The following is a 6,000-nucleotide window of genomic DNA, read 5'->3' as shown; positions in this document are numbered from 1 at the left end:
AGCTGACTTCCTCTTGTGTCATGGAAAGTGCAGTGATGGGGACAGGAAACTCCCGCCAGGGATCTGGGGTCTGAGCGGGGACCGGGGCCCAGAGGTTTCTGGACCTAGAGGCCCGGAGGGGTGAAAGGGGCGGGGGGGGTAACTTATGGGGGTGGGCAGCAGGGAGGGAGCCTACGGGGCAGTGTTCTCGGAGGGCAGAGGCCCCCTTCTCTAGGGTCAAGGCAGTGCCAAGCCCTGGGGGCCTGAAAGACGGCAACCCGAGGCCCTGAGCTACTTTCAGTTTTCCAAAACCAAACTAACAAACAAAAAGAGTAGAAATTATGCCGTGATGAAGACTCCGAGATCAAAGCAAAGCCCAAATGTTCGGTTTGTTTTCTTTTCCTTGGGTAAAGAGGTGGGGAGTGGTGGCAAGGGTGGCAGAGTGAGGAAAATGTGGGATCATACTTCAGCGTTGACCTCCTGGGGCCAAATACTTTACCCTCCGAGCCTCAGTTTTCTCATCTGTGAAATGGAAAGCTGTGCCCACTCCCATGATAATTGGGAAGACTGAAGGAGCTGATGCCCCTGGCTAGAGGAAGGTGCTTAGTAAAACTTCCCTCACTCTTTTGGGCTGCAATTATGTACACTGAGTGTGGGAACAGGGGCTGTGAAGGGCTGCTTACGATACACAGTTGTGTGACTCACGAACAGCACTCATCAAGAAAAAACATCCCTGCAGAGTCTTTGGTGCTAAGAAGGGTGGAGCCATGTCTGTCTCTTTCGTCTTCACATCCCTGTGCTTAGCACGGGGCAAATATTGATGAATGAATGAGTGAATGAATGAATGAACAAACAAATGCATGAAAGAGGTTGGGATTTCCAGAGTCAAGGGACCAGGAAGGATGGATGTGAGGGATGGGGCAGGGAACTGGGCCAGGCCTGGCCAGGAGGGGCTGGGTGAGGTCTCCCCATCCCAGGCTGAGGCCACCTCTGGCAGGAGGGAGAGGCACCTCTGAAGGCTGAATGAAGGATGGGTGTGGCCCCAATCACAGCTACCTTAGGAGTCCTCTTTCCTTGATCCTGGGGTGGGGATCAAAGCTTCCCTCTGCTAAAGAGGTTCAAGCACACAGTACCTTCCAGCCCTGAGTGAGCAGAAACCAGGGAGTGTCTAAGTGGGTCTAAGACAATATGAGGACCACCCCTCATATTGTCTTGTGCCCAATTTCTGCCTCCAAAGAAAGAAGAAGTAAAAACTAAAAGGCAGAAATGAAATCCACAAGCAGACAGCCCAGTGCCACACCCTGGGCCTGGTAGTTAAAGATCGACCCCTAACCTAATCAGTTATGTGATCTATAGATTACAGATATTGTATAGAAAAGCACTGTAAAAATCCCTGTCCTGTTCTGTTCCATTCTAATTACCGGTGCATGCAGCCCCCAGTCACATACCCCCTGCTTGCACAATTGATCACGACCCTCTGAAGCAGACTCCCTTAGAGTTGTGAGCCCTTAAAAGGGACAGGAATTGCTCACTCGGGGAGCGCGGCTCTTGAGACAGGAGTCTTGCTGATGCTCCCGGCCGAATAAACCCCTCCCTTCTTTAACTCGGTGTCTGAGGGGTTTTGTCTGTGACTTGTCCTGCTACATTTCTTGGTTCCCTGACCCGGAAGCAAGGTGATTAATGGACAGTCGACATAGGCCCTTAGGCGGCTTAGGCCTGCCCTGTGGAGCATCCCTGTTGGGGACTCCGGCCAGCTTGAGCAACGCGGATCCTGAGAGCGCTCCCAGGTAGGCAGTTGCCCCGGTGGAACGCCTCACCAGAGCAGCGCATGGCAGGCCCCTGTGGAGGATCAATGCAGTGACCGAACACCAGGAAGGAACTGGCACTTGGAGTCCGGACAACTGAAACTTGGTAAGACTAGTCTCTGGAACTTACCGACTCCATTTGAGTGGAAGCAGGGCCTGATCACCCATGGTGTGCCTGTACCGGCACTTTGGTTTTTGTTTTTGACTTGAATTGGATTGCTTGATGCTTTGGTTTTGGTTTTGACCTGGTTTGGATTTCTTGATACTTTGACTTTGGTTTTGATTCTGGTTTGGTGTAAACTTTAAAAGTGTGTGTGTGCCCTTTTTACCCGTTCTTTGTTTTGTGGTGTGCATGTGGTGTGAGCGTGGTGTTTTGTCTCAAGGAAACATGGGTCAGGCACAAAGTAAGCCCACCCCACTAGGAACTATGTTGAAATTTTTCAAAAAGGGATTTAAGGGAGACTATGGAGTCACTATAACACCAGGAAAACTTAGAACTTTGTGTGAGATAGACTGGCCAGCATTAGAGGTGGGTTGGCCATCAGAAGGAAGCCTGGACAGGTCCCTTGTCTCAAAGGTATGGCACAGGGTAACCTATAAGCCAGGGCACCCAGATCAGTTCCCATATATAGATTCTTGGTTACAGCTGGTTTTGAACCCCCCATAATGGTTAAGAGGACAGGCAGCAGCAGTACTAGTAGCAAAGGGACAGTTAGTTAAGGAAGGTCCTCGCTCCCACCCGCTGAGGGAAGTCGGCACCCCCAGTGGGACCAGACATGGAGAGGCTAAGACGGTACCATGAGGCATTAATAGAAGGTCTAAAGAAAGGGGCTCAAAAGGCTACAAATATAAATAAGGTCTCTGAGGTCATCCAAGGAAAAGAGGAGAGTCCAGCGCAATTCTATGAAAGACTGTGTGAGGCTTACCATATGTACACTCCTTTAGATCCAGATAGCCCTGAAAATCAGCGCATGATTAACATGGCCTTAGTTAGTCAAAGTGCAGAAGGTATCTGGAGAAAATTGCAGAAACAGGCTGGGTTTGCGGGTATGAATACCTCACAGTTACTTGAAATGGCCAATCAAGTGTTTGTGAATAGAGATGCAACAAGCCACGGAGAAAGTTGTAAGGAAGGCGAACGCCAGGCTAGGTGAAACACCAACTTACTGGCCGCGTCCATTACGGGAATCCCCCCGAAAGGAGAAGGAAAGGGGGGTTCTGGGACGAATACCCAGTCTAATCACCCACACTTGCAACGTAACCAATGTGCCTATTGTAAGGAAGTGGGACATTGGAAAGATAAGTGTCCCCAACTGAAGGAAAAGCAAGGCGATTCGGAACAAAAGACCTCAGACAAAGATGAGGGAGCTTTGTTCAGTCTGGCTGAAGGGCTATTGGACTGAAGGGGACTGGGCTCAAGCGCCCCCAAGGAGCCCATGGTCAGGATTACAACTGGGGACAAAGACATTAAGTTTTTTGTCGATACTGGTGCTGAACATTCAGTATCACCCTGGTCACCCCTTATCCAAGAAAACCATTGATATAATTGGAGCAACAGGAGTTTCCACTAAGCAGACTTTCTATCTACCACGGACCTGCTCGGTGGGGGGACATGAGATAGTTCACCAGTTCTTGTACATGCCTGACTGTCCCTTGCCTTTGCTGGGAAGAGACTTGCTTAGCAAGCTGAAAGCCACCATCTCCTTCACAAAGCAGGGCTCTTTACTGCTAAACTTACTGGGAACAGGAGTTATCATGGCCTTTATGGTCCCCCAGGAAGAAGAATGGAGACTTTTTCTAACCGAGCCAGGCCAAGAGATAAAACCAGCTCTAGCTAAGTGATGGCCCCGAGCATGGACAGAGGATAATCCTCCGGGACTGGCGGTCAACCAAGCCCCCATACTCACAGAAGTTAAGCCTGTGGCCAAACCAATTAGACAAAAGCAGTATCCGGTTCCCAGAGAAGCTCTTGAAGGAATCCAGGTTCATCTCAGGTGCTTGAAAGCCATGGAATTATAGTTCCTTGCCAGGCTCCATGCAACACCCCTCTTCTGCCTGTTCCCTAAGCCAGGGATCAAGGACTAGTGGCCAGTACAGGACTTGGTCCAAGGAGAAGTTTACAAACACTCTCCTGAGCCAGTGTTTCAAACTTTCTATGATGAACTAAATGTGCCAGTACCAGAAATTCCAGGAAAAACAAGAAATTTGTTTTTGCAATTAGCCCAGCATGTAGCCCAGTCTCTCAATGTCACTTCATGTTATGTATGTGGAGGAACTGTAATGGGAGATCAATGGCCATGGGAAACCTGAGAATGAGTACCTACAGACCCAGTTCCTGATGAATTCCCAGTTCAAAAGAATCACCCTGATAATTTCTGAGTCCTAAAAGCCTCAGTTATTGGACAATATTGCATAGCTAGAGAAGGAAAAGAATTCACTCACCCCGTAGGATGACTTAGTTGTCTGGGTCAGCAAGTGTATAATGGTACCACAAAGACAGTCACTTGGTGGAGTTCAAATCACACAGAGAAGAATCCATTTAGTAAATTCCCAAAGTTGCAAACTGTGTGGACCGACCCGCAGTCCCACTGGGACTGGACAACCCCCACTGGATTAGACTGGATATGTGGGCATAGAGCTTATGCCAAATTACCTGACCAGTGGGCAGGTAGTTGTGCTATTGGCACTATTAAACTGTCTTTCTTCCTACTGCCCATAAAAACAGTCAAACTCCTGGGCTTCCCTGTCTATGCTTCCTGCAAAAAGAGCAGCATAGCTATAGAAAATTAAAAAGATGATGAATGGTCCCCTGAGAGAATCATACAATATTGTGGGCCTGCTACTTGGGCACAACAACGCTCGTGGGGATACCAGACCCCCATTTACATGATCAACCAAATCATACGGTTACAAGCTGTCTTAGAAATAATCACTAATAAAACCAGCAGAGCCTTGACTATTCTGACCCAGCAAGAAACTCAGTTGAGAAATGGTATTTATCAAAATAGATTGGCTCTTAGCTACTTGCTAGCAGCTGAAGGAGGGGTCTGTAGGAAATTTAACCTTACTAATTGCTGTCTACAAATAGATGATCAAGGGCAAGTAGTTGAATACATAGTTAGAAATATGACAAAACTGGCACATGTGCCTGTGCAAGTGTGGCATGGATTTGATCATGGGACCATGTTTGGAAAATGGTTCCCAGCGCTAGGAGGATTTAAAACTCTTATAATAGGAGTTTTAATAGTAATAGGAACCTGCTTACTGCTCCCTTGTTTGCTCCCTGTACTTCTTCAAATGATAAAAAGCTTTATCGCTACCTTAGTTCACCAAAATGCTTCAGCACAAGTGTTCTATGTGAATCGCTATCGATCTGTCTTGTAAGAAGACATGGGTAGTGAAAATGAAAGTGAGAACTCCCACTAATGAGTGAGATTCTCTGAGGCGGGGGGAAAAAGAGGAGACCACCCCTCATATTGTCTTGTGCCCAATTTCTGCCTCCAAAGAAAGAAGAAGTAAAACCTAAAAGGCAAAAATGAAATCCACAAGCAGACAGCCCAGTGCCACACCTGGGCCTGGTAGTTAAAGATCAACCCCTGACCTAATTGGTTATGTGATCTATAGATTATACACATTGTATAGAAAAGCACTGTAAAAATCCCTGTCCTGTTCTGTTCCATTCTAATTACCAGTGCATGCAGCCCCCAGTCACATACCCCCTGCTTGCACAATTGATCACGACCCTTTCAAGTAGACTCCCTTAGAGTTGTGAGCCCTTAAAAGGGACAGGAATTGCTCACTTGGGGAGCTCGGCTCTTGAGACAGAAGTCTTGCTGATACTCCCGACCGAATAAACCTCTCCCTTCTTTAACTTGGTGTCTGAGGGGTTTTGTCTGTGGCTTGTCCTGCTACAGGTCTAAGAGGAATCTAAGTGGATGCATCACCAAGCCAGTCTCTCCAGCCCAGGGAGGGGGATGCCCCTGGCCCTGGTGGACCTGGAGCAGTGATCACATCCTTGAACTGCTTCCCACCTGCCTGGGGTGGCCCAGAGTACAGGAAGCCCCAGGAGCCAGGAGCTTTCTCATCTGGGAGCACAAAGGATGTGAGGAAAAAATGGAACCCAGCCCAGGGAAACACATGGCCTTTCCCCTGCCCCAGGCTTCCCCATCTTCTTTGCAGAGACCCTGCCTCTTCTTCAACGGGGTTGATTCCAGAC

General features: G+C 48.4%; 1 protein-coding gene across 1 annotated transcript in view; it reads left to right on the top strand.

Moving 5' to 3' along the window:
* The first annotated feature begins 1,536 nt into the window (after window positions 1-1,536).
* The window catches only part of CD5 (CD5 molecule), a 34,880-nt gene continuing 30,416 nt past the window's right edge, over window positions 1,537-6,000 (top strand). Inside the window, exon 1 of the mRNA XM_077962724.1 lies at window positions 1,537-1,890. The gene's annotated coding sequence lies outside the window, so the exon portion shown is untranslated. The remainder of the gene's footprint in view (window positions 1,891-6,000) is intronic.

The sequence above is a fragment of the Macaca mulatta genome, chromosome 14 (assembly GCF_049350105.2).
Source record: "Macaca mulatta isolate MMU2019108-1 chromosome 14, T2T-MMU8v2.0, whole genome shotgun sequence".
NCBI classification, from domain to species: Eukaryota; Metazoa; Chordata; class Mammalia; order Primates; family Cercopithecidae; genus Macaca; species Macaca mulatta.
The sequence above is the reverse complement of the archived record's forward strand: the minus strand, read 5'-3'. Positions and strand labels throughout refer to the sequence as shown.